Here is a 27,827-nt window from a genome sequence, read left to right as displayed (position 1 = left end):
TTGTCTTTTCGAGTTCTGTGAGCATCCTACTCTTTTCACTATTTATAGATTGTTTTTTTTTTGTCTTTTCAATTTCTGCAAGCATCCTATCTTTTTTCCTTCTCCTTTTTTTGTGACTGTCCTAACCAGTTCGTCTGTTACTTTAATTATCTTTTCTCGATAACTCCTTCGATCTTTCGACAAAAATGACGAAAAATGAGCGAGAATGCAAAGACTATGATTCCTCATTTCCCCCTCGACGAAAACTTGTTCAAGACTATCGTGTTTCATATTGAAGATCATTCCTTCCTTGTTTCACCTGACGATAAATTTCTCCTGGAGTACCATCAGAGGCAGCCTAGCGTTGCGATATTTCCGTGCAGCTCTAATCAGAAGAGTCCAAAGTCTCAGATCTATATTGTTTTTCTTCTCTCTTATTTTAACTGAATCGTGACAGGAATTTTATCTCCTGTTCTGAATATTTCGCCTGTACCAGAGATAGGAATATCATCTTCCTTTTCTAGTACACAAAAGCACAGCGTATTTTACTGATAAGCCAGTGCATCGTATAAATTTGCTATAAGACAAAATCCAGAAAATAACTAATTAAATGCAGTCAGCTTTTTTTCGGTCAGAATAAGGTTTTGAGTTTTTTTTTTTTTCATTGTATATTGACAATGCATTATAAGTAGTAGATGGACACACATTAAAGAACATATGTACAAGCAATAAAACAAGCTTTTCTGGTAGTATCTTTAAGAATAAAAACTTATTTTAATACTAATTGTGTATTGATAAAGTAGTCCACAACACCATGGTTATTAATAGTTGCGAGGCCTTGTCGCTCCAATTTTTGTGCTTCTTGGTTGTCATGACTCTCATCAGACCAAAGCTCTGTAACTCCACAAATCTTACTGGTTTGGAGATTACCAGCTACAATATACTTGTACCTACAGTATCTCCAGTCTCTACATTTGCAATTTCCTATCTACCTAAACTACTGTACATGATTGGAACATTTAAGTACCACTCCCCCACTTTCTGTGGCACCGCGCTCCATCTTCAGTTGCATCGCCCCCCACTTGTGGCACCGCATCCGATTTCGGTCGCATCACACCCCCACTTCTGTGCATGGCACACAGCGTCCCGCTTCTGTGGCACAGCGTCCCCGCTTCTGTGGCACTGCCATCCACTTTCTCTTCCTTCCGAATCTGCCATTCAGAAGAGCAAATACGCAGCTTGAGCTACGGATTTTACTTCCAAGTTTTCTCACTACGTTGACTAGACAACTATCTATCTAAAACAATGTTATCATATGATGCAAAGTTTACATCTTTCTAGTTTCTACTGTACCGTACCATAATGTACCGTACTGTACTCTACTGTACCTAAATACCGTACTGTACCATACCGTACTGTACTATACCATACCGTACTGTAATCCACTGCACTGTACCGTACCCCTTTGTACTTTACAATACCGTACTGTACCTTACCATACTCCACTGTACCGTACTCTACTGTACATTACGGGACCGTACTGTACAATACTGTACTGTACTCTACTCTACCGTACTGTACTCTACCGTACTGTACTCTACCATACCGTAACATACCGTACAGCTAATAATGGTACTTTACAGTATTACAGTGTATCTTTCTCTATTACTGAAGACCCTTAGAAAGCCTTTCAAAAACAACACACTGCATACTGTACGAGGCTTTCATACTTTCACAAACCAACGTCGCTAATACAGTCGAATTTCAAAGCCAGAGCCGTAGCAACTGTGTACACTAAGATCCTTCTTCTATTGACAGCCACAAATCATTAGCCTACCTGCCTGCTCTACAAAGATGTCATTCTTTGTCGGTCTGATCATGAGTCATATATCTTACTATTATGTTCCTTAATACATTTACAGCTTTTCACTCCAGATGCAGATTGATGAGAGACACAGTGTGTGTAATTGTTCATTTTGGATACATACGTACACTGATTTTCTATGAGATGCGTTTTGCAAAGGGGGCTCAATGGGTTAAGTGCTGGTGTCTCTCCCTGCTGTTTACAAATTTAATTTAATTAACCAAACAATAAAACTTGAAGGAGCTGTAAGGTTTGCATTTTCAATTCTTCTGTCAAATAACATAAACAAAGACTTTCCAAACATGATTCCATTCATATCATTTATGCAATATTCTATGCAGAAAATATTTGATTCCACCAGAGGTGTGCTAAGCTGGTAATTACCCCTTACAGGTTAAAGAATTGCAAATGTCCTCCCCACTACATCACTAGCATCTCACAGATTATTCAAGGTTAGACCCAGTTTTATGGAAGTGCAGTATGGGCCTAAATGTAAAGAATGACTATTTTCAAGAGTCTTCCATTTTCTTTTTACCAAGACGGACGAGATACATTCGCAGTATATACTTTGCAATTCGGGGATCTCTGAGAAAAGTTGTTAATTTTTCTCTCGAACTATTACGACAAAATGAATCTGCTATAATTAGAATATCTTTGTTTTAAATTTGTCTCTAGTAAGTTCCTGTCCACAACTGCAGCAGCGTTTGCGATTTAACTAAATTCTCATATGTTAATGTAGACCTGCTTATAATACAGTTTATTCATCCTTCAGGGAAGGTATCAACATTGTAACAACATGTTGTAACCACGGTTACAGTTTTTAAAATTTCTGGTGCCTCACTGAACGGCTTGTAGTAGCTCTCTGACAGAAACTCAAAGTCAAAAATTGTAACTTGAGAAGTAGGTCTCTATTTTCTGCACCTGCAAGACTCCAATACTTCCAAATTCGAACCGAGACATGTACATTCTGATATACTACAAAATTCGAACCGAGACATGTGCATTCTGATATACTTCCAAGTTCAAACCGAGACATGTACATTCTGATATATATGCATGTTATCCATCCACTGGCTGCCAGGAAACACCCTAGTGTTTTGATTGCAATTATAACAGCAATGCTCTGGTGTATTTCGGCTGTGTGCTTGGTATGAAATTGTTTACTTGCAATGAAAGCACCCATGCATACTATGTCAGGAAAACTCTCTCATGAGATCAAACTGTATTCTGTGAAAACAAATTCCTACTTGGGACTGAGACCCTCAAAGATAACTCAGAGATATTTGTTGATTTCGCTATAAATGTCACTTGTCCAAATCCTATTTATAGGTGATTTCTCTTCACTTGTATGAATTATTGTCATTGAAGAAGTTGGCAGAGAAGCTTAAGATATGAAGGAAAGGAAGGGGGGAAAAAAACACCCACAGAAACAATGACAGTTCTGAGCACCTGTTAACAATTCTGCACATGATTCAGTGCTAAAAGTAGAGCAAATGGATTATAATACATCTAATGACTGCATACGTACGTAGCTCTTTTGATTTGTCCTCGGGACTAGAGGCTTATGATAGGCATACTGTTGTGCTAATAACGTGATCAGAATGGAGACATTTCCAGTATAAATCAGTGTGCGGCACACTTACACACTTGCCACTTTAATATTAAAGAGTAGAAACATATCAATAATAAAGCAATTAGTCAGAATTCATCAATAAATATCAAATACTTCTTCAATCTTCTCCCATATTAAATAGGTGTGTGCAGCATGGTAGATAATACTGACCCAATTAATGAAAAGTACAGTAACAAAGTCATCTTCCCTAATTCTTGTATGCAGAGAAGGCTAGCTGGCCAATATGTATATATCTCATTCTGCTAGAAAAGAAAAGTGTCCTATGCTTATATTGATATCTGTTTTTGAAAAAGTGTTTTATGAATTTTCTTACATTTGAAGCTTTTCCTGTAACACGATTGGATCTAATAAAGTTTGAGCTCAAGATTTTGCAATTGCCCTGAGGGGGAACAGTATGTTCCAAAGCTAACTAGTTGTTTTGACCCATTTATAAAGTACTCTTTCAGATCAAAACTGGACTCTTTATTACATAGAAGTCCCAACACGCAACATTTAATAGATTTCATAGGTATTTTATAGGGAGCTTTCCGTGTTTTCTCTCCTTTAGTAAACTGTGCCAATTCATGACTGTTGCATGAAAGCTGTTCATATACCACTGTACCATGGCAAGTTATTAATTCCTCTTCCTTGAACGAGTCTGTAAAACACACTATAACATCAGCCTTTGATCTTTACAGCCAACAACTGAAACATCAAAAAATCAACAGCATGCTGAGATAATGAAGACTCACAGAATCATATAAATGAGAATGAAGAGCTCTGACCTAAAAAAAAAGGACAAACAAAATACCAAATATCTGAATGTTGGAAGATGCATTTATAATACAGTGCTCTCGGTGGTTATTTGATTAAATCTCAACTTTTATAAAATAAATCGTTCTTTAAGGAGAAAGACAGATAAGTGAAATGCAAGTCAACTTTAATCCAGTAAGTGATGTCAGTGGGTAAACTACTCAAGTACAGCTCTGCAAGTCTGCATACAGAACAGCACATTAATTCAATGAATAAATTCATGATTATTGAATGCTTGGTATCTTCTTTTTACACTGTACACTTTGTGTCCAGTATTTGGTATCTCTGAGGGGAAAAATTTCCATTTCAAGGAAAAACTATTTCAGTATAGGCGGTTACAACTGTACTAAGTGAGTCTTATGCTGATAAGTTCACTGTTTGCTAGCATCACAAAGGAACTATAAACTGTACCTTGAATCAACTTTTCAATAATTTCCATTTTGAGCATTAGCAGAGTGAATATGTCAGTCAAGTTTATTTGTGACAAGTGACTTGTTGATTATTTGGTATCCTTTTTAATATCTACTGGTCAAAGAAACGACCACATTGTACCTCCAATCCACTTAAAGTATCAATAAAGTATTTTATTAATCTTGGTAGTTTATCTTGGCATACGTTTGAGAGTGTGATTGTGTTCAGCTATTAAGTTAATAACAATTAGTGACTTTAATTGTGACAAATTGGTATCGACTGTCCACCGGTCAGGCATGAGCAGTCAAGCGGATTCACAACTGCCAACAAATATTCATTAGACATCAATACGTATCTCTTCTGTCAAATTCTCTTGGCATATTGGGATGAGCTTGATGGCGCCTTAAAACAATCTTAATGGTGGTTGAATTTGTCAAGTCTTCTCTACTTGCAATCCCCGCTGTTTATTTCTTGTTTGATTCCTATCAATCTGATTATTTATCAACATGGCTATATATCTTGTTTATACAGTAGTTTACCTGTACACTAAAACTTTTCATAGTATCATATATCCTACTGGGCTTCTACTAATTATGATTTATTATTTTATAAATCTCCTTTATTCATATAAGTATGTACTGAACAAAGACGAACCAAATATCCATTTCAGCCACAGAGAAAGACCATCTTTAATACTTTTCCTGGCCTGTCAAGGTTGTGTACAGTGTTAGGGTTGTGATAATTTCACTATGTACAGGAGGACTACAACCATAGATCTGTCAGCAAATTATTAGTTTTCTGTAATATATATATTAATATAGGGACTCGTTTTAGTTGTTTTAATGAGCAAAGGACATGATCAGTAATCATGCCTCTGTGCATCAGTCAATGTCAGGGATACACACACTACACTATGAAGATATAGATTTATTGCACTAACAATTACAGGCACATGTGTGTGAGACTGCTGTATCTTTATTTTTAATATTTAATATTTAAAAAAATAATGAAAGTGAAATGAAAAATTGTCTGCAAATGCCTTGCTGTCTACTGCAAGTCTAGAACATTGAAAGGCTTACATACAATAGTTGATACTAAGGCTTTTACATGGCACACATAAATAGAACATATATATAATAATTACATACAAGCCCATGGTCATTAATTACATTACATTTCAAATTTGTTGAAAGGTCTGCAGAAATGATAAATAATGCCCTTAGTTAATGCGGTAAATGTACAGTATACGTCGGTCAAGATACATATCAACAAAGGGGTTTTAAGACATCTTTTATCAATTACATTTCACACTTCTTGTGACCTTTAATGTAGGCCAAGACATGAAACTTATGACCTCCATTCCCATGATCAATTCTGCTTTATTACGACATTACGGCACAGAAGAGCCCGGATTCTTTTTCTTGGAGGAATCAATAAAGATGGATTAAAAATAGGGTCAACAAAATAAAAATAATAAACTGTACCAAGCAAGCTATGAAAAAATCATCTTAAAAAATACTAAGATTTTCATACTTCATTAAAACGTCTTGTTTCCTACTCTGATCTATTTTCTTCACAGCTTTAAAAGTGCTCTGAAGATCTCATCTTTGGTTTTTGTCGGGTAATGGTGCTTCCTCTCCGAGTTCTTTCGCATCAGGGCATGTGATTTGCCCAGGAAATGGAAAGCTCTCGATAGAAAAGAAAGCGACCCTCCTCAGAAACCGCTGTATAAACACACTAATCATGCACAGTCCGGTAGCCAGGAGTTTTTATATGGACCAATGCCCATCGCCTTAATTGATTTTTGACAGGCTACACATGCAAACATAAAGAACCATCTCCTTCGGATGGATATTCATGTACGTAGTGTATGTTAACTGTTGATCATCCACACATAAGGATATATCAAACACCCAGCATTTATGTATGACTATATATCTGATATCTAACAATGTGATACAAAATTAAATGATAATAACTCATGTTCTCCTTAACTATAATTTAACATTTTAAAAATTCATAGCTCTTTCGATTGCTTATAATGTGCATGCACACCCAGTCACACATATATATTTGTACAATAGCAATAATAATAATAATAAATCGGCTTTTTTACAGCACAAAAGCATCGAAGGCATCGCAATGAGCTTTTAAACAGGAAAATTCAAAATCAAAGGTCAGATTTGGAGAGAAATGAAGTTATAGATCATGGCTATCAGAACTGGATGATGATAACTTATATAAAGTTCAGGTCATAGTTAACATGTCACTCATCTATTACAATGTCAAAAACTATACTGTATATGACTGTATGTGTGTGTACAGTACACATTAATGTATGTCTGTGTGTATATGTATGTGATGAGCTCTATCCACAATGCATTAAATAGTGATATTACTGTAGCTGTCCAGGCTGGATGATTTATCATATCTATTAGCAGGCCAAGTTATGAGATTCTGAACTGACATAAGATAGTACCCTTATACCAGGTGGCATTCTGAATACTAAAATCACTCGCAGGTGATCCGAACGATTTAATTTTATCCTACCGAATATGATTCCCCTCCGCTGTGAGAAAACGTGGTGAGCTGATAAACAGAACCACTATGGAATGTTTTAAGAGCTATCAAATATGTCATTTTTCAACGTCTGTTCTAGGATTTAAGACAGTAAGTGTAAGAGCAGCTTATAATTTTAAGTACTACCGTACTGTACACACTGATGCGAGATCTATATATTGATGTTTGTTGTCTCACTGGGCTCATCATGAGGAGATTGTCACCATGGCGTTGCATGGTGCATCATCACTGCCTATAAACACAGTGTTAAAACAAACAAATGTTGCATACATCTCAGGCATGTCCTCACCCTTGTCATTCATCGAGGTCAGGTGATAAAAGGATTGCGAAGAATCTGAAAGATAATCGCAGCAACCACTGAGGCCTTCGGTGTAGTCTCCTACAGCCAGCTGAGATTTTTATGAGCGATGAAATCCTGAGTGTGAGCAATTTCTTCCCTGGATTCCCTGGGTTAGTCTGCTGTCCATTCATGCATACCACCTTACCACATTTGCAATTTCTACATGCTCACTATTGGTATCATAATGTAATTATCATTGTGTATATTTTATTACCATCAGTTCTGGTCCCATTCTACATTCTGCTATCGCAGTAAATGGCTCATTACTGTACATGTAATATAACTCTTTTTGGCCAAAACGAACCGCATGGTACTGTACTGTATGTTATCATTATTGCTTTTATATAACTGTAGTTTATGCCTTTACATAATCCTTGTGTACTCTAATATTATCGTTGCGTGGTTTTATCTGATGTCAATGACCATCACCTGTGGTCCTTTTGACATATAGTGCAAGTGTGAACACTAGGCATTCTTGATGTGAAACATTTAAATGAACGTTTTGCACAGCACAAAACTGTCATAATTTTACATACATACAGTACAGATACAGTAGAGCTTTAGATTACAGTTGTAGTGAGGAGACAGGTGAAGTGCAGAGCAAGGTGAATAGATCCATGTAAATCTATGTAAATCTACATCATTTCATTCTGATGTCCGCTCTGACTAGACGATTTGATCCTGCTTCATGATAAAAGTCATACATTTTGCAAACATAATAGACACAAAACATGGCTCCTGCATGGATCAACTTCACACCAAATTAAAATAAATTTCCCTGCATGGAACCATATGAAGAAGTGTCTTCCAGGTTCAAAGACAACATAATATATATGTGTGCATGAATAAAGTTGCAAGTATCACTTTAACCCAGAGGTGTGAAAGCCAGGTTAATTGACCTTCGGTGTACACAGCATTCTCAGCAATTTAATCCAGAGCCTAATTTTGATAACAATTTTAATTTAATTTTCCGTCCTTACTCATCACTGCATGAGTGTCGCTGTTCAACGGGGCCGACGACGATGACTTACTCCGTGAATTGAAGTTGGCTTTACGGTTGCTAACCGATAAAACGGACAAACAAGGAAACCTGTGAAGGTACGGTGGATTTCTATAAAAAAAATCCATATTCAATTCAGGTAATTGGTGTCATGTATGTGCATGGCACATTCGCAAATAGTTTAGAAGAACTGTTGTGTAAATTCCGAAGAAGGGGCATTATAATGTTAACAGCATCTTTACAAGTGTAGTGTGTTGACATGATACAACATTTATGGCTGAATACTAGTAATGTTCAGGTTGTGTTTTACCATTTGTGTAAACTCTTAATTTTTGAAGCACTTCTTGAGTTAATGTTCATGAATGTTTCATATTTTTTAAACCACATTACAACATAGTTTTTTTAGCTTCACTGAGTCTTAATGATCATTCAGAAAATACTGTAGGGTAACAGTTAAAAATAAATTGTAAAAATTTGAATATACATGTCACATGATCAATTCGATAAATACTAATTATGTAAAATGTGTTTTGGCAACAAAACGTTGAATTTATCGTATCCAATTTATAAATCAAAGAATTTATGAATATTCCTTCAAACCATACTTTCTCAAGTTGAAGTAGTTGATTACACTTTCAAGATTAACATGTGCGCAGTTTTACAGGTTTTTACAAGCAGGAAGTTGCCACATCTTCTCACTGTTCTTTCAACATATAAACTATTGGTACATAAAATAATGTCAATCTGGACATATTTCACCAGAGGCACATATGAGACACTCGCTACATAAACAATTTATTAAATATATTTTTAAAGATGATATAAATTTATGTGAACTTAAATCTAACATTGATCACTAAAGACATCTTGACACAAAACTGATCTGCAGTTGTTTAAGTAATTATATGACATCATAAAAAATTATGACAACTGACCGAAAAATCTAATTTCTTCTTTGTTTTGTAAGATTTTTTGGAGGAACACATCCTAACGAGAGGAAAACGTGAATTATGCTAATTGGTTTAATATACATGTCTCCTTTGTCATAAACCATGACAGTAAAACCAAGTTATGTCTAAACTTGACGAGCACTAAAATTCAGGAAAAAAAGAACAAAATTTGCGTTATGCCCGACGAGCGGTAATTTCCTTGTTACTTTGCAATCCATCACTTGACGAGAAAAGCCAGAAATATTCTAGCAAATTCCTGACTTCAATTTGGCAAATTGAAAACCATCTGCAAGACGGAGTCAGATGACGGGCAATAAAGAGGAAAAGATGAAAGAGAAAGTGGTTTGACATTTACATGGCATTTATTGTAGTCAGAGCTAACCGACTTGCAGGGGGACATTCAAATAACTCTTACCGATGTCTAAATATGAAGGTTAAATTCTAAAGAGTCGACTCTTGGAATATGAAACTTGCTATCTGTATGACTTATGTATATATGTTAAACTCATATTACTACCCGTTTTCTTAAAAACTAACATCACAACAGAAAGTTTTCTCCCAAAACGCTACCAAGAAGAGTAAAAAGTCTCATTTTCTGTGTAAAATTTGACATGTGTAAAAGTATTAAAATTGTCAGAATTTTACATAAAAACAACATAAATCATGAAACCCAACATATACTTCTGCGTGGGAGGATGTGCTACACTGAAGATTCCGGCAAAGGAAAATTGCGAGCTAGAATCCCTAAACTTCGAAGTGGTGGGCTCTAATGGGAGGGGGAAACTGCCTGAAGTGATACGGGCCCAGTGAAAGAATGTCACATATTTTTGGTAGGCTAGGTAGATCAGAGTACAGTTCATCACTTTAAGAGACAGGTAAGAGATGAGTGAGATAAATCATTACCTACTTAAATATAATATAATACGTTTTCTTAGTCATTTTATTTCTAGTTATTCAACAATTTCTAGTCATTTTTATCAGTCAGTCCTATCCGTCAAGCTTTATTGTCAGTGAAAATCTTTTAACTTAGCTATTCTCTATATCTACTTTTCCATACATCGATTGCTTCCACTCATTGAGCAGAACAAGAGGTAATTGATTTAGCTGCAAGTAGAGAATGATTGATTTTACTTTTGACTTCAATTATCGGTCTTACTATCAGACAGAGCAAAGCATCTCTATCATACACTTCAAAATTTCAAATGACAGTCATCCACAGTATGTCATCAGTTACAGTCTTTATTATGAAGAACTTGACTTCAGTAAAACAAAAGAGAGAAAAAGAAAAAATGGTTGATATTTATTTTGAGAACTTGGATTGATATTAATCACCACTTGTTAGGTCATCCATCATATAATTAAAATAGAACCGAGCGTTTGGTTTCTTAAATTTTCATATCAACATATAAAATATTATGTCATCTCAAAATTAAAATAGAAATGAGAGTTTTTATTCCAATATTTTTAAAAAAACAGGTAAAGTATTGTGTGTCTTCTCAAAATTAAAATAGAAATGAGCATTTGGGATTCCCAGACTTAAATAACTACTTATAAAGTAATATTGTTTGTTTTCTGAAAACTCAAACAATATTGCTGATTAAGGCACTGTAATGTAGGTTTAACTTGTTACGATAGTTGGTTTAAAAAAAAAAAAAAAAAAAAGCTTCTAAACTTTGGCTGAAAATTTGATCGCTTCCAATAAGGTTGTGAATTTCAAAACTCTATACACAAGTTAATGGTAAGGATACATATCTACATACATACACAAAAGCATACAAAATACTGACCAATCATAAATGGTACATCATCATCACCATGGTGACTATACATTCAAATCCATCCAATGCATGCAAACATTATCTTGAATACAGCATTCCATTCAGTATCTAAACTCGCTATTCTATTAAAGCATTAACAATGAAACACAGTGAAATATTCGCCACAGACAGCAACACTATACTGTACCAAACCACATTTTCCGTTGGACCTACAGGTACACACATTCTAAACTCTGACACACTGATCCAGCATGTACCTGTACTCCTATTGTGTTCACCTTTGACATCACAATGAGCTATTTTGATGTTAATTCCTCTCCTTTATATTTAGTTACTCATAAGGATTACACTTATAGTCAACATATTGTTTTAAACTGCATACCGATCCGCCTTCTTGACCTTGAAATTCCTAAACACAGGAAACTTTATTACATAGTTACAGTTTAACAGGTGGATACGAAATTTTGTAATTCTTTGGCATTTAGCATGAACTAGAAATTTGACACTGGCAGAAGAAAAACCACAGGTAGTTTCTGCAATAGCATTGTTGGAAAAAATGTTCCAAGCAATTTTCATTTAAATATACAGGTTTCTTCTTTAAATTCACATCACTAACTTTGAAACTATTAAAAACAGGAACTTTTCTCATTTTTCCTTTTTTTTGTTCCTGCTTTTCTTTTCTTTCCTATTGTTAAGTGATACTTGGTATCATTCCTGGGGGTGTGTTTACTTCAATTTGACTGTGAACTAGTACTGTATAATTCTGGGTGTAGCTGATTGGCATTTCTCATCTTAGTCTCTCTTTTGATTCTGATATTACAGTAACATACCGTATATATTAAATACCATAAAAAGTAATGGGAAACCACAGAATGCTACTGAAATCTTCCTGGCAAGAAACTCGAGATCTGTGGATTTACTTCAAAATCCAATTACGCTGTAACGGAATATAATTATTATAAACGTCCAGCAAACGGCAATCTGAAACAATCCACCGAGTCATCAAAAATGGTTTTCTGATGACGGGGCCCTGACACTGTTAAGTCTTGTTTCGCCCGGAAGATTAAAGTCTCAGCGGGCGGATATTATGGTCAAGGTCTTCGAACGTCTTGGGAGTGTCGGATGAGATATCAAAGAAATTAATTCTTTGTTTGGAGCCTTGTATTATTGTATAAACAAAACATTAACCAGGAAAAAAATCACCACAGGATGGGTGGAATTTTTTTACTCATAATATCAAACTTATTTATGTGTATCAGAAATATACAAGGATTTAATTAAATGTGGTTATAAACAAAACCAAAATTAAAACTTGAGACAAATGTTTTGATAACAATTCGGGTTTTACTGTGAAGGTGTGTAAACATATATTGGGACAGATCTCTCAAATGGGGATGCACAGCTTAAACGTTTCCCAAAACCTTACTGGTTTGGGGATTTACGAGCAGTGATACTTTACCGTCTCCCATTCCACATAGTCTAGGTCCATAAGAAAGTGCATATAGTAAGTAGACTCTGTGACAGGTTAGAGAGGAGTGAATTAAATACTTGTGATTCCTGTCAACATTTTAAATAATATCAACTTATTATACTTTTCAAAAGTCAATGTTTTAATTATTTGCTCTTTCAATCCGACATCATATATTGCTTAATATTTAAACATGGTGAGTCTCATTATCCTAGTACAGATGGGTCTGTACATGGGGACAGTTTTATACCGGAATCTTCCAACTGATTCTGCTCAAATAGTTGGATCCTAACTATACATACATATGCACGCACGCACATACACCCATACATACAAACACACAAACATACATCTAGCAAACTAGATCACAAGTCTTAGTATGGAAGACTTGTGATATACTATAACACATCACAAATAATTCATCAAATCAATGTATATATACAAAGAATTAAATTTTCTTCAATTGGAAAAAAAAAAACTTGAAGAAAAATAACCGACACCAGGAATGACATAAATTAAGAGAGATAAAAATGAATTTATCAGGTCATGAATACTCGTAGCTCAGGCCGCCTCCTATTGTATTTTTATCCTATCCTATTATTCTTTTTTTTTTAATTTAACTGACAGAGTATATAATGCAAAGGTGTCGATCAGATTCAAGTAACTGCTGGAAATAAAGGCATGATTTCCTCGATGAGTAATGTAGAGTGCGGTCGCCTTCCATCTTTCTGAGATTTCCTTTTGGATTCTTAAAACAATATATAACTCAGCCGCTTTCTGAGATCTAGATGGGACGACGACGCTAAGCTCTCAATCTAAACAAGATTTGCAATTATTGAACGGACTTTCCACGTTTGACCTCGGATTAAAAATATAAAGACTTACGGCGGTGTGGCCTGGATTGGGTTTCAATCACACATAGCTCGATAATTTAGTGATCACCTAGGAACAACAGCCCCTTTAATCAAACTTCAGTTTTAATGAAGAAGTGTCTCATGAAGTGAAGGAGATCGATCTCAACATGGATTTTAAAACTCAGATCTAAAATCAGCCGCTGTCCAGAGTGATATTTTCCAGCCAGGGGGGAATTCAAAATAAGATGAGGAAAAAATAAACATGGAAAGCAAAATAATTTTCCAAGAAGAAAAAAAAAAGAACAAACCTTTTTTTCTAATCTTCCTGAGATGAGGGTAGGGGGACAAAAAAAGAATATGGTGGGAAGAATGATTATTAATTTGTCCAATTTGACTTCTTTGTTGAGTACATTTCAACCAAATTATTCTTGATATGCTACCAAGGTCGATCTTTCATCATTGTAAGAAATAAAGTTTAGAAGTGAAGGGTCAAAGACGCTACTGTATTGATAACTGGTAAAATAAGCGACGTAAGATTTTTTCAAACTGTCTGAAATATGTTTTTCCTTTAAATTTGCAAAGTTAGATATTTCATGACCAAGTATCTACAATTAAAAAGAAACGGAAAATTGTGGAAATTAGACTAACGACATGTATTCAACCAAACAACAACTAAACATCACATTTTCAGGTTGCCGACCTATCTAACTCAATATCTCCTCCAAAACTCAAATTCCTGAACATCAAACCTAGTTCCTTTTAACGGAATTCCCTCAACCGTTGTCGAAATTTCCAATCAAAATACGGAAATGAGCAGTGATAAACTCTGGAGAGGCAGTCAGTAGGCCAATGACCCTTATAAACAAGACTTTCCCCTCTCTACAATTCTTCTTTACCTTCTTCGTACAGTATGTTCAATTCACAAGAGACACTGCACAAACAATTACTGAGGTCCTTCAGACAACTAGACTGAGCAATAAAGCACGGTTAATTCCTAACTTTACCATCATTCCTTTTGAAACACTGGTAAAAAAAAAAAACGCAACTTTCTCTCTCTGAGTGGCTTTGTAAAATTTTATCTCTCCAAAATCTGTATGCTCTACCAATCATATTGAGATGAAGTAGCGGGCGATGCCTTGGAGTCTGACTCGAGTGTTAATGTAGCATTAACCTTAATTGTCACAAACTATCTGTAGTGATATCCAATACCGAACGAGATGCATGTCTGCCCGGGATAAAAAAAGAGCGGCCTTTAGCGTTTGCTATCAGAAGCCGAGATGTCATGCCCAGAGAGAGACAGAGAGAGAAAGAAGAAGCGAGTATCGGGACGTAAGGGCATCGGATGAGTAACATGCATCGTATATCAAACCGACTGATATCGGATGCTACCATATCCAACAGATGATATACAGCAATAGGCGTTGCCATAGATGCACACCTGGTAAAGCTGGTATGGCAAACAGATTTGATAGAGTCAAGAAAGATAAACAGCCAGTGTGCAGTGTGAAACTACAACACAGAATTAGCATATATTACCTATAAATGTATATAGTACCTAGAGTGTATAGACGTGGTTATATTATAAGGAATATTATATAATATTGTGCCATGATCCTTGTACGTACTTATTAGGGAGAGGCATTAAGAGGACTCAAACTTTTATATTAACCTCGTCTATGTGTATCTTGCTTTCCTTAATTTCGTTTTAGTATCATGGCCAAATGGAATGTGCAAGGCACCAAACTGCATGATTCAACAACAACAGAAAAAGGAACAAAAGATAGGATGAGTATTGCGATGTGATGACAAATTCACACAGTCGAACATCGTAACAGTTGCTATTTCCAGGCTTATCTTGGATGGTGTTTAAAACCACCTGGATTACATAAACTATTAACTAATTTGTAATCTGTGTGTACAGTAATTGTCCGATTAAAAAAAGCTGGTAACTCTTGCTATTTCTTAATATGGTACTGTGGACATCTTCTATTAGAATCACAAGACATTGAGGTCCTATTCACAACATCACATAGATCTGTAAAGGCTTCACATCAATCAAGGCAATGTGCAAACATACATTACATATCTGCCCAAGTTGTGGGCATCATACTTAGCACAACATGATTGGTATAGGGAGTCCAATACATGGCATGCCAAGGATCACATTTGTAGCCCAGGGAACAAAGGGGTAGGAGGTCTAAAGGGGTCAGAGCTGAATACTGGTGGCATATTTATCAGATTTCAACTTCACTGCTCACAGTGGGGTAACTAGTAAAGTATCTCAATATTCTCAAATCATAAACTGGATTTTCATAAAATCCATTTAAAGTTGCCTCAGCAGACACAGGCAGTGTGAAGGTCTTTTTTTTTTCTCCTTCAATTCCCTTTTTTGGTTTCCCAAAAGAGAAAACTATGGAGTCCCTTTTACCGACCTTTCAAATTGTGAGAGGAAACCTCGGATTGCAAAGTCGGCAATGACTATAACGCGGATCGCAATGTTGGTAATTACTACTACGGCTAGATCCGTCAAACACGGCAACATGCAGAAAATCCTTCGGCCAGTGACGGCTAGACCGTCATTTCTCAGAAAGGTTGCTATTACTAAAGTAGAGTCTGCACTGTTTGTCAATGTTCGAAGAAACATTTAACAGGTAGTATAAAATTATCAAAGGAACATTAAAATTGTACTTGGTAAGTACTATATGATGTAGTTATCATGTCTTTAAAATGTTAAAATATGTTTTTTGATACATGTACCTTCAGCTTTGTAGCTTAGTCCATTATGTTGATAGGGGTAATGTAAGTTGGCTTTAAATAAAACCCAAAATGGAAAGATATCTCTAACGGAAAAAAACTGCATGTATGGCAGATGTCCTATGAGGAACACATTTACATTTTATGTATTCTGATATATAGTTCTCATTTGGCTATTCAAAAATGCATATTACGACATGCCAACCTTACGCATTACGAGTAGAACCCCTGCGACAAATCTAACGCAATTACAGGTAGGACCTTGCAATGTCATCTGTGAATTAATTAGGTCACACTTCTGGAGTCTATGCATGTTAAGTTCTTCAATACCCCCCATCCACCCCCCCCCCTAATTACCTTTCAGGAAACATTTTTCATACTGTACTTTTTGTTTAAAGTTATTAATGATACTGTGGTACATCATTTCGCTAGCTCAAGCATGGACTGTGCATGAAAGCTGTTATGGTGCATGTAGACTAGCGCATAGTACAGCAGTAGTATACTTTCCATGTTACGTACACAGCTGTGTGGTTGTGTTTTGATCTTCCAGTCATTTAGTATCTGTACTAGAGAGCTTACCTTTAATTTAAACTTTGATCAATCTGGCAGTGGTATTGCTATATTATAACCAGTCGCAAGCAAACTTTATGAAGACGAAGAGATGCTCACCAATCTCATTGGATCTAAGCCTTAATTTCAAACCCTAAAACAAATATATAGGCCACACCTGTTATATGGCTGTTTGTCACCAACAACTGAAGTAACCTACATATTTGAATGATTTGTCGCTCGCGAGAAAGGTTAATTAGAATCACTTGCATATTTACTGTATGTTGAACATTTATTAGGATGTAAAGATTTAAATACTGGCAGAGCCACATACATGTAAACCTGTAATACCTGAATACCTGTAAACAGGCCTCATCCTAGATAGTGTTATCAGCCCATTAATAGTCAGGCTTCTTGTCAACAATACAAATCATAGTTAGATGCATGGGCGGCGATCATGGGGGGGACGGGGGGGACATGTCCCCCCCAATATTTTAGGTGGGGGGATATAGTATCTAATATCCCCCCCAATATTTGGTGGCATAGTTTTTTTTAAGCATATGTTTTGTATTTTTTTTATGATATCGCTAGTAATTTCAAAATAGAAAATGCTTAGATGCAACTTACAAGGCCTGGGAAGTGCCATTTCCAGCGATCTGGGAGGCATTTTCGGCCAAAATTTTCTTTTTCGCTTCGCGCCAACTTATGGTGGCGCTACAATTAGAAAGTCTGGGTACAAGCTTTGCCCCTCCCTTGGCAAATTCCTCGCAAGGCGCCTGTCTAACCGTGTCACAATTTGTTACTATATATATGACCAAAAGTAGTTTTTACTTTTTTTTCTTGAAATGAAGCTAGACGGACCGCATCCGTAATGAAATTTGGTTTGCATCTTGTGTATGAGTGTAAGTACCTACAATCATATTTATGATCCACATCGATATGGGTTCACTGGGTTCCCATTTTGGCCTGTTTCCTACAAGATTTCTAACCGCAGGCGCGTAGCCAAGGGGGGGGGGATGAAGGGTGGAGACGCCCTCCCCCTCGAGCATATTTTTTTGGTATTTTCTATGATATCGAAGTTTTATAGTAGCCGTTATAAGAGGTTTTAATATTTGTACACCAATAATTTGACTGTGTCTGAATTTTCGAAAATTCCTTGACCAACATTCTTCATCATACTTCCCTCTACTCGTGCAATTTTGACCGGTCTGTTAGGGGTTGAGGGGGATTTTCTATATTGGTTGTCCATAGATTAAATTTTGTGCAACATTATGGGTAGGTTTTAAGTGAATTTTTTATTCAAATTCTGAACAAATAATGGGCTTAAAACCTTGAAAAGTGGGGCTGACGGGTATTGTGGGCCGTTACGTAGAATTACCTACTAAAGCAATGATCCACAGGAGATGCAATGAGGTCGAACATGATGTGTGACTGGTGACAATCTTGAGAAAGGTTATGAATGAAAAAAAAACTATTAAGAAAAACTTGGTTCTCAGGCAAAAGTGTACATCTGGTTGGTCATTTTCAAGCCCGAGAAGTGCCATTTCCGGTGATCTGGGGGGCTATCAAAACCAGAAATTTTCTCGTACGCTGCGCGCCAACCAATGGTGGCGCTCCGCTTTGATAGTAATTCGCCTGCATCCAAGCAAATGTCCCCCCCAATATTTGAAACAGATCGCCGCCCCTGGTTAGATGCCCATATCTCCCAACGCATGTCAACTTGTCAAGACTAGCTAGTTTCTACACAGTCAGTATATATTTAAAGATTTCACAGAGATGGAGTCGACAAGATAGGAAGAAACATAGCATATAAACCACTTCATTAGTGACGACTGCTGCAAGTGCTCTAGTTATGCTAGTTTTACTGCTGTTCTATGTACAGTACTGGGCTCACCCACTAGCTCACAGAGTTGCCTTCTCCTATAGCGAACGAATGCTAAATTGTGACAATTTACTTGAAATCAGCAAGGATTATAAGTTGACATCTTATGAATCTCAGTTTAACTGTAATCTACTGCAGCTGGTCATGTTTCATTGGCCAAATTCCACTTGCTGCCAGATGGCTGGATTTCACTCAGATTGTCACAATGGGAGCCACGTTCTGTAAAGGCTCAATTAAGTTTTATCCAAAGCAAAGCCCCAAATGTTGATGGCAAAAATAACTTCAGCCTGATTCTTATCTGCTAGGTACTGACTGTACATGCTGTTACAAAACTGTTGTAGTGAAAATCTAACTTGGCTAAGTAACAATGTCAGTCTAGACTTTGCCCAAGATATTAAAAATCCACTTTGACATTGTACCAACATCATAAATACTTTCTTCATTCAAGGGGAGATTATTAAACACACTTTAAGCATTAAACGTTTGATTCCTTAATATTGTACTAATACAGTTAATGGTTAAAGAAACAATCCTCTAAAGCTTATATACACACAGAATCTGGGAATTAAGTCAGTGTCCAAGTTTTGTGTAGGATTTCAGAAGGCTCTGATTTTTTCCTTTCATTGAATACTTTAGTTCCTGTATAGAAAACTGCTATATAGAAATCTTTACACTTGTATAGCAACTTGACCATTCTATTTACAGTAAAGCAAGTTTGCGATGGGATACTGGATCAATTATTCCCTGAGAATTCATTCAAACGACCAATTCATACTGCTAGTGCTTCAAAAGATGGCAAGGTCCACTCATGATGATGCACTAACCTATCTCATTTACATGTATGCACTAAGATCAAGCTAGCCTAAAATCTCATGACATACTTGCACTGCGCCCCCCAATCATGAGGGTAGTGGGGTCTCATGGAGGGTCACTGGGGTTGCACACTGTATTACAGTTATCCTGAAAGAACCCTTATTTCAACTTTCCTTTAGAACAACAGTGAAAATACAGGAAGGTCCTTCACTTGTGTCCTCCACCATCCCCCCCCCCACCCAATTCTCCCACCCACCTGAAAAATACTATATTTGATAATTAATTTCCCATACAGTAGTCCTGCACAACCACACTGACAGTACAAATGCACAAGAGAATTGTGGGTTATCCCACTGTTACCTTTGCATGTCTTTAAGTTTGCAGAGTGTCAAGTAGCTCAAAATCTCTGCTTGCATGGTATCCACTGTAAAGTACATTACCGAAACGACATTGGCCTAATTAAGGCTCAAAATATGTCTGTCAAAAGAAGTAGAATTAATGGTCTCTCGAGAAATTAGCCATCAGGATTTCATTAGGGATGGAAAATAATTCCATAAATTGCTGTTTTGTGTTTGTGCTTTAAATGAGGCTTTAAGAAGTTCAAATGTCGGACAGCTGGGTAGGTTTGGATGTGTTTGCTACTGTATTTGGACATGACATAATCTTCTATATCAAAGAAATTAAAAGATCCAAAATTCCAAATGTATCCCACAGAGTTAGAAAACAAGTTACAAGTATATGGATATGATGTGATGCCCTTCCTTCCATACCCACTCCCTGCACCCCCCCCCCCAAAAAAAAAATATCCATCCCATTGCCAAAGGTACATGTTAAAAATGACATTATAAAAAAAAGTTACCAGTACAAGTCAGTATCATGTTTCAATAACAGCAGCTTTAAGTTACTTGTTTCATTTTCAAATTTTGAGGATAATACATTTGGGAAATGTGAGATGAAATGTGACAAATCTTTGATACAAATATTGTCTCCACAAGCAGCACAATTGCATATATATAACCAGCAAGGACAGCATGCAGGAATACCCACATCATGTACTACTACGGCAAGCCATGTTAGTAGTATAAGACATGTTGTAACTTTTTGAGTATAACCTACAGTATATAAGAGGGATTATGGAACCTTTGATCGGTGGGCCATCTTATCACCGTATTATGATTGCAGAGTTCTGTAAACTGTAAACAAGATGAAGAAGACTTTTGTAGAGATACAGTAATCACCAAATCAAGGGGACTAGGGCATTTGCAGTCACAGAAACAATAGACACATTGCAAAATTAAGCAAACATTAATTGTTTACAGAAGACAAGGAAGACACTTGTTTTTTAATATAGAACTTAAAATAGTTGATACAAAGCAGTATTAGGGCCTAGGTCATCATAAATCAAGTTATATATCTGTAGTTCAAACTGGAGCCTGGTCCATATAAATATATATGAAACAAAAAACAGAAATGCATTGGTCAATTCCTGTGAGTTGTTTGGTCATAGGATTTATGGTTAATAAGTCAAGAAAACAAGATTTGTTTATAGTGGCATTATCTTCGTTCATATTGAACAAAACTTGTGCATGTTTAAGATCAAAATTCATAGTAGTTGCTAAAATTTGACAATTGTACTCCACCTCTTAATCTTAATTACAATGCAGCACTTTAACGACCAACTGTTCAATTAATCCAGAAGATTGGTGTCATTGAATAAATTAATATAATTAACGTAAATTTATATAAATACTAACGATACATTCAATATTGAGCATATCTTTTGAGTGTTATAAACATGGTTTCAGATCTTTGTAAATTCAATAAAACAAAATTGTTTCCAAAATCTAACCGAGGGAGCACAAAATGCTGCTGAATAACCACAGACAGATACAAGATGAAGTTTTAACATGTACCTTAATCACTAGAAGCAATGTATGCCTTTATAATCATGACTCATGTTAAAAAATACACTTTTCACAAAAGTGCTCTTGGCATTTCAAATGTGTTGAATGTACTGTGCTATACCCACACACATAACACATAAATGTTAAGTTCACAAATTGGTTTATTGTGCACATGTATTACATACAAAGCATGCATTCATTTTGCTGTTCTTTTGGGATCTTACTTTTTTTTTTGTATCTTAAAAGGTTTCTTTCCTCTTCGATTGTCAATAGCCTAAGCAAACTTTGTGGGTGATATAAGTGCATTTGACTGACCTAGTACAATATTAAAAGCAAAAATAATATTTACCGAGTGGTATTGTGTTTGTGTGACTTTGTTAGCTCTGTTACAATATGCACAAACTCATGGAGTAAGATCTGGCCGGCCATGATGGGGTTTTTTAGTCTTGTTGTAATCTTTGAACTGTCTGTCCTTGATAGGTTGTTAATGTATATAGATATAGGACAGTCAAAAGTTCAACATTGTAAATTATTAGATAGTTCCTAACACTGTACCATAATTCATCAGTATGTTGGGACTGGAGACAACATTCCAATATAAATCAATCATACACAGGACTACAACTGAATAAAAGTGTAAATGCAGCATTATACTGTTTGTTCAGACTGTTTATTATCATAAAAAAAAACAGTATTATAGCATGGAGCTATAGCCATAGCTCCATGATTATCTAGGCATTCGATCTGACACACTCTAGTGTGCCAACCATACACAACACCACTGGCACTAAAGTAAGTTAACTATGGACTATGGTACAGTACCTCAAATCTTAATATGTCAGCTTACTCATAAGTCCACCCAACCACACCAGGAATCATATACTTAGGCATACACTGTAAAAGGAATAAAGATCATTCATCACACAAGTTCACAGGCCAAAATTGTGTTGTTTTTTGCCCCTTTTTTTTGGGCTTTTTTTATTAATGTCTCTGTAAATTATAAGGGACATATTCCACAGGTAGTACAGCTGTTAGAACTAGCTTGAGGCTATCCTGTACATGATCAGTATATGTACAATACAGACTCAACCACCCCATGTGAACAGCTACTGTACAATCTTGGGTAACCACAGCCTCCCTAACTTACACTGAGTAGAGGAAAAATTACCGTCAAGGGTGCAGCCACGGACAATTGAACAATTTTCCTCATGCCTTTTCCTTTTTTTGTGGATGAGGGTTTAGTAACAGTGTATAAATGCAGCACACTGTGTGGACACAGGTGACTGAACAGTGGTGTGCACAACCTGAATATATCCAGTCACACACTATGTTGATGTAAACCACAGTTACTTCCAGCATTGTTTGTGATGAAAAGAGGTCAAAGAGGAGAGAATGAAAGGGGCCAGCTGTTTACTTTATTCTTCACACAAGGAATCTTACCGGATATATCTATTCTATGCAAATCTACTGTGAAAGAGTGAAAAACTCTCTGTCTCCCAAGATCAATTTGGTTTATATATCTGAGGAACAGCCTGGGCTGCATGTATTTACTGGGCTGTGTATGTTTACATGCTTGCAAGACTTGTTGAATAGTGGTACAAAATACAAACAGGCTGGGCTGCATGTATTCAGTGTTAACATGCTGGCTGGCAAGACTTGTTGAATTGTGGTACAAATATAAAACTGTTATTACAGAGTCTTTGGAATCCATGGACTAGGAAATTCTTTGCCATAATGACCCCACAAAACAGTTGAGACTTTAGAAGAAGCATTGAGCTGCTGCCTTATAGGAAACTGTGTTAACAAGTGTATAGCCACAGTCGAGTGTACAGTATTTCATCAAAATCTATTCTTAAAGGCTCTGTAGGTCATGTACTGTATGGGCTGTAAGTTAGGATCATAATTCCATAATTTTCAATGTATACATGACAGAGTCATCAATTCAGGAAGGGAGGAGAAGGAAAAAGATAAATGTTCATTTTTCTGTAAGATTTTCAGGTGAAAAAAAAAAGAGGAAAACTTAAGGTTCTGTGTATTACAACTGCTATCTATACATTTAACATTTGTCTAGCAATTTGCCCATTTTGTGTAGCAGTTTGCTATGCAAGAGCAGATAAAATATTCCATTATGAACAAAAGTTCTAAATACACCAGGAAATTCTTCTTGCATAGCATAGTAAAATGCTATAGTAAATGTAGAGTACGAAAATTGAGAAATTACAGATCTGTATATACAAATTCAAAGATGACATGTGTATGTTTGCAAAAGTCTTAAAAAAAATAACTTTTAGTAAAGTTAGTTATTGAATTTTTCTTTAGAAAATATTTTGTCTGATGAAGCATAGCGAAAATATTAGCCACCTGTATACATCTGCAATATAGCAGTATTAAAACTGAGAAGCTTAACTACTTTAGAAATTTTAGTTAACTACTGAAAACCATAATTTAAGTGAAATGTTATAAAACTCAAAAGTTTAAATTTTTCCTTGACTTTTCTATGCTTTTTTACAATACAATACAAAAACAATGACCGTACAAAGTGCAGTTATAAAATGGTATTTTCAGGGAAACAGCAGTTGTTTTCCAATTGGCATAATACAGTATGATACACTTGTGTTTACACTTATTTAAGTAACATATATATGCTTAGTCCTACATTGTAGTGTCAGTACTCAATTTACTGTACGTCCACCTACACTATATATACATACACTGTGTAACTCACTATTTGAAGAGCTGTAGAAAGCAAACAACAACATTACAATAATACTACTTGAGGTGTTTTTCTTGGCTCTTACATTCATCACTGAATAATTTATATTGAATCAAATTATGATTTTGCATTGCTGAATGCTACACAAAATGGCCAAGGCACTTAATATGAAACATCTGCAAAGATGCCCAGTAATTTCAGTGCACGGAACCATATTATTTCAGTAGTTTACAAGCTATAACAAACTTCAGGAATCTGGGCAATAAATTACCCGCTATCGTATAGCAAAATGCTTTGCAAAAATGGGCAACCTGCTGTACGAGTGCAAACATGTATAGCAGTTTGCATACAGTAACCATAGTATTTTATAATGAGACAAACTTCAAACCTTCCAAAAGAAAATTGAAAACTAAATTATTCCCTGGAATCTCACAATTATTAAGTCAAAACAGGAATGCTAAATTACGGCCTGTGACAATGTACCACTGGCTATAATAATAATGATAGCCTTCCTAGAAAGCATAAATTTTGCTGTTGAACAGCCCTTGTCTTTGAAGTGATGCGATCACAATCCCACACCATTGTGGGTTTGCTGGAAGTGCGATTTATTGCATACGGTAACAAAAAATAATTTACAAGTTTTTCAAAAGAATTTTTTTAGATTCACAGAAAGTGTTGGAACATCACACCAAATATATGAATATAAATGTAAATATAAATATATATACATAGGGGAGAATTAGTTGAGACTAATGGAACACTAGTAGTTGTTACTCAGCGTTTCACACGTTTGAGCGATCATCAGACAACTCTGATAGAGCACTCTGCACCAAGATAGATGTCAACCAACCACAAGTATATATAATATATATATATATATATATATATATATATATATATATATATATATATATATATATATATATATATATATGTATAACAATGAAATCTTCAAGGTTTTAGCTCCAATTGGTGAACTTTGGGTATGATAACTACATACAGTTTGAGTTCTAGGTCTCTTCATATCAAAGTTCTGTATTATAAAACATGTAACCAAAAAAAAAAAAATTATTTCCTTTTTAATAGTTATGACAATAACAGACTTTCCAAAAAGGAAAAATAGTTTATTTTGTCGAAGGATATCAAACAGATATTCCACCTGTAGGTAATCACTGTCATATAATTATTTGTTAATTTATCGGGCAATCACCTCTTGATTTAGATGAAGCAAAATTCAAAGTTATCTTCATCTTTGTTTACAAGACACAAATGACAAGGTTTTTGGTTGATTTCTCAGCAAATTATACTCTAATGATGACTTTTCGAGAAAATAATCACTGACACTGTCCATGTTCCAACTTTGAGAAAGCTCTGCAAGTTTGAAACATGTTCAATTTGTATCCTCTTACTTAACACGTCAAGTCAAATGTACATCCCCAGTGCACAGCTTAGATTCACTGTAGTAATATTGACTTTGATATGTAGTAATAGTTAATACTTATATACACAACTTTCAACTAAATCAAGCCCACATGTAGCTCTAGCTCAATTTAATGAAAGCTGAAATACTTCAAGGAATTATTTCAAACAATTTTTAAAAGAAAGGATACAATATGTAAGTACTTTTAAGGCATATATGCTCTTGGCTTAACTATTTTTAGGCTATATTTGTTCCTGATTTTAAGAGATCTGTAACAGAAAAATTAATCAATATCTAGCATGAATAGCACTCTGTGGAATTAAAACAAGCGTGCTACTGTAGGATATGCTAGCCCAGGTTCAACTATTTTAGGTCTAGGCCTAGACTTTGCCTACTAACTGTGACATCCAGATATTACTTCATTAATAAGAGTCACCAGAGATAGAGCTTGCATGGGCATAGAAACCAAACAACTTGATCCATGCTCAAACTTAGTACCCTTACTCGAGATAGTAACCACACAGTCATGACAATGTGGCATCAAGTGAGCTCCTTGGATATGGAATACTACTTACACATAATCAGGTTAAACTTACTGTAAAAGGTTGGTGATCATTGTGTACTGACATTTATAGGCCTAGGTCTAAATAAGGCCTTACACGTACAGCTAGCCTATAGCCTAGATTAGAATTGGGCATAAATGTCAAAAGCAATAATAATAGTATGCACAGAACATGGCGCTTGTCAATGGCATGCTTGTTAGACATTTTTGTTGACAATTGATCTTGACTTGTCTGTTATACTCGACTTGTCTGTTACACTCGTACGTGACCTAACAAACACTGAGGCCTTGGCATATAGCAGGTACTGACAGTTACATGTCTGTGTTGCCGTGACTCAACTCAGGCCTAACCGTCCATATACATTATGCCTAGCCTACGTTAGCCTATTGAGTAGCGTAACCCCACATTACAACGTTGGGTCTTGTGCAATCCCAGGTCTCCGTCTCAGAGAAGCAACGAACATCACTCACCTTCGTCAAGGTTTCCGAACAATTTCTTACAGGTTAGCCAAGTAATTTCTGCAAGAGCGTCTTTACACTAGTAGCTCATTCAGTCTACTTCACGACGATCCGTCTAGGCTACTAATTAGCTGCACTGTTGTAGCGTTTGGCTAGGCTCCCAGTTTAGTATACGGTATTCCCAATCCTCAGGTGGTGTCCTACTGAATTGCTGCCTCAGCAACAGTAAACTATCTTCGAGCGAAAAAAGTGAAGTTGCTCAATTCAAGTTGTCGTTACACACAACTTCCGCGACTTTGCCGTTTAAATAAAAACGCTCTAGCGTCCTCTATTTGTGTCAAGTTTTCGGTATACTCTCTGTAGTGACACACATTCTTCATAGTCTGATTAATTAAAACATTTTTTTTTCAATACCACCTCTAGAACGATTCTCAGTATTGCCTCAATAGTTTACGGTCTTGTTTGCTACATTAACTGTAGATATGTGTCTTCAAAGTACATCAATTGAGGTTTCTAACTATCCAATCGATCCTCATACATTGGGATGTTCAATTTGAAAATTAAATATGTCAGCAAGGGAAACGATGCTTTGAGCAGGGAGCTGCTACTGTAGCAGCTCCCTGCTTTGAGGGTGGCAGTGAAATGTTTGCTTGAGTTTGAAAGTTTCAGAACACGAAAGACCATTATTTTTTATAGAATATTTAGGTGCAATAGATACTGTATGTAACGCTCTAAGTAGGTGTTTGTAAGGCTGAATAAAATACAGTAAAGTAAATGACATTGAGGATTGAGTATCACTTGAAAAAGATTGCACTTTGACAACATTTATAGCAAAGATTTTTTTATTTTTAGCCTCTGAAGAAGATCCTGCCAGGATCGAAACGTCAGGCCAACTTACTTTTACACATTCTATTACACAGGCTCTCTAGTGGATAAGCAGTTTGCTAACAGTTTTATTTTAAACGAATTAATACACAGTCTAAAATGCTTGTAATTTATAACCAAGTGGGAAAGGGGCTAAGATATAAACCAGCGAATGATTGATTGCAATTGTAACAGCATCTCTGCTATATGATCATAATCATCTGATATATGATCATAATAATTTTTTCTTCCCTCGAT

The 27,827-nt window shown here is 35.8% G+C and overlaps 1 protein-coding gene across 3 annotated transcripts in view; it reads right to left on the bottom strand.

Annotated features, from left to right (window-relative positions):
- Positions 1-26,981, bottom strand: part of LOC139971205 (uncharacterized) — a 122,449-nt gene extending 95,468 nt beyond the window's left edge. For 2 of the 3 annotated variants that reach the window (XM_071977475.1, XM_071977474.1), the window contains exon 1: positions 26,718-26,980. The gene's annotated coding sequence lies outside the window, so the exon portion shown is untranslated. Of the gene's footprint in view, positions 1-26,717 lie in introns of all 3 variants that reach the window. The other variant, XM_071977477.1, reaches the window with a different exon arrangement.
- Positions 26,982-27,827: the final 846 nt, after the last annotated feature.

The sequence above is a fragment of the Apostichopus japonicus genome, chromosome 8 (assembly GCF_037975245.1).
Source record: "Apostichopus japonicus isolate 1M-3 chromosome 8, ASM3797524v1, whole genome shotgun sequence".
In the NCBI taxonomy this organism is placed as follows: Eukaryota; Metazoa; Echinodermata; class Holothuroidea; order Aspidochirotida; family Stichopodidae; genus Apostichopus; species Apostichopus japonicus.
Note: the sequence above shows the minus strand (reverse complement) of the source record. Positions and strands in the feature narration are given on the sequence as shown.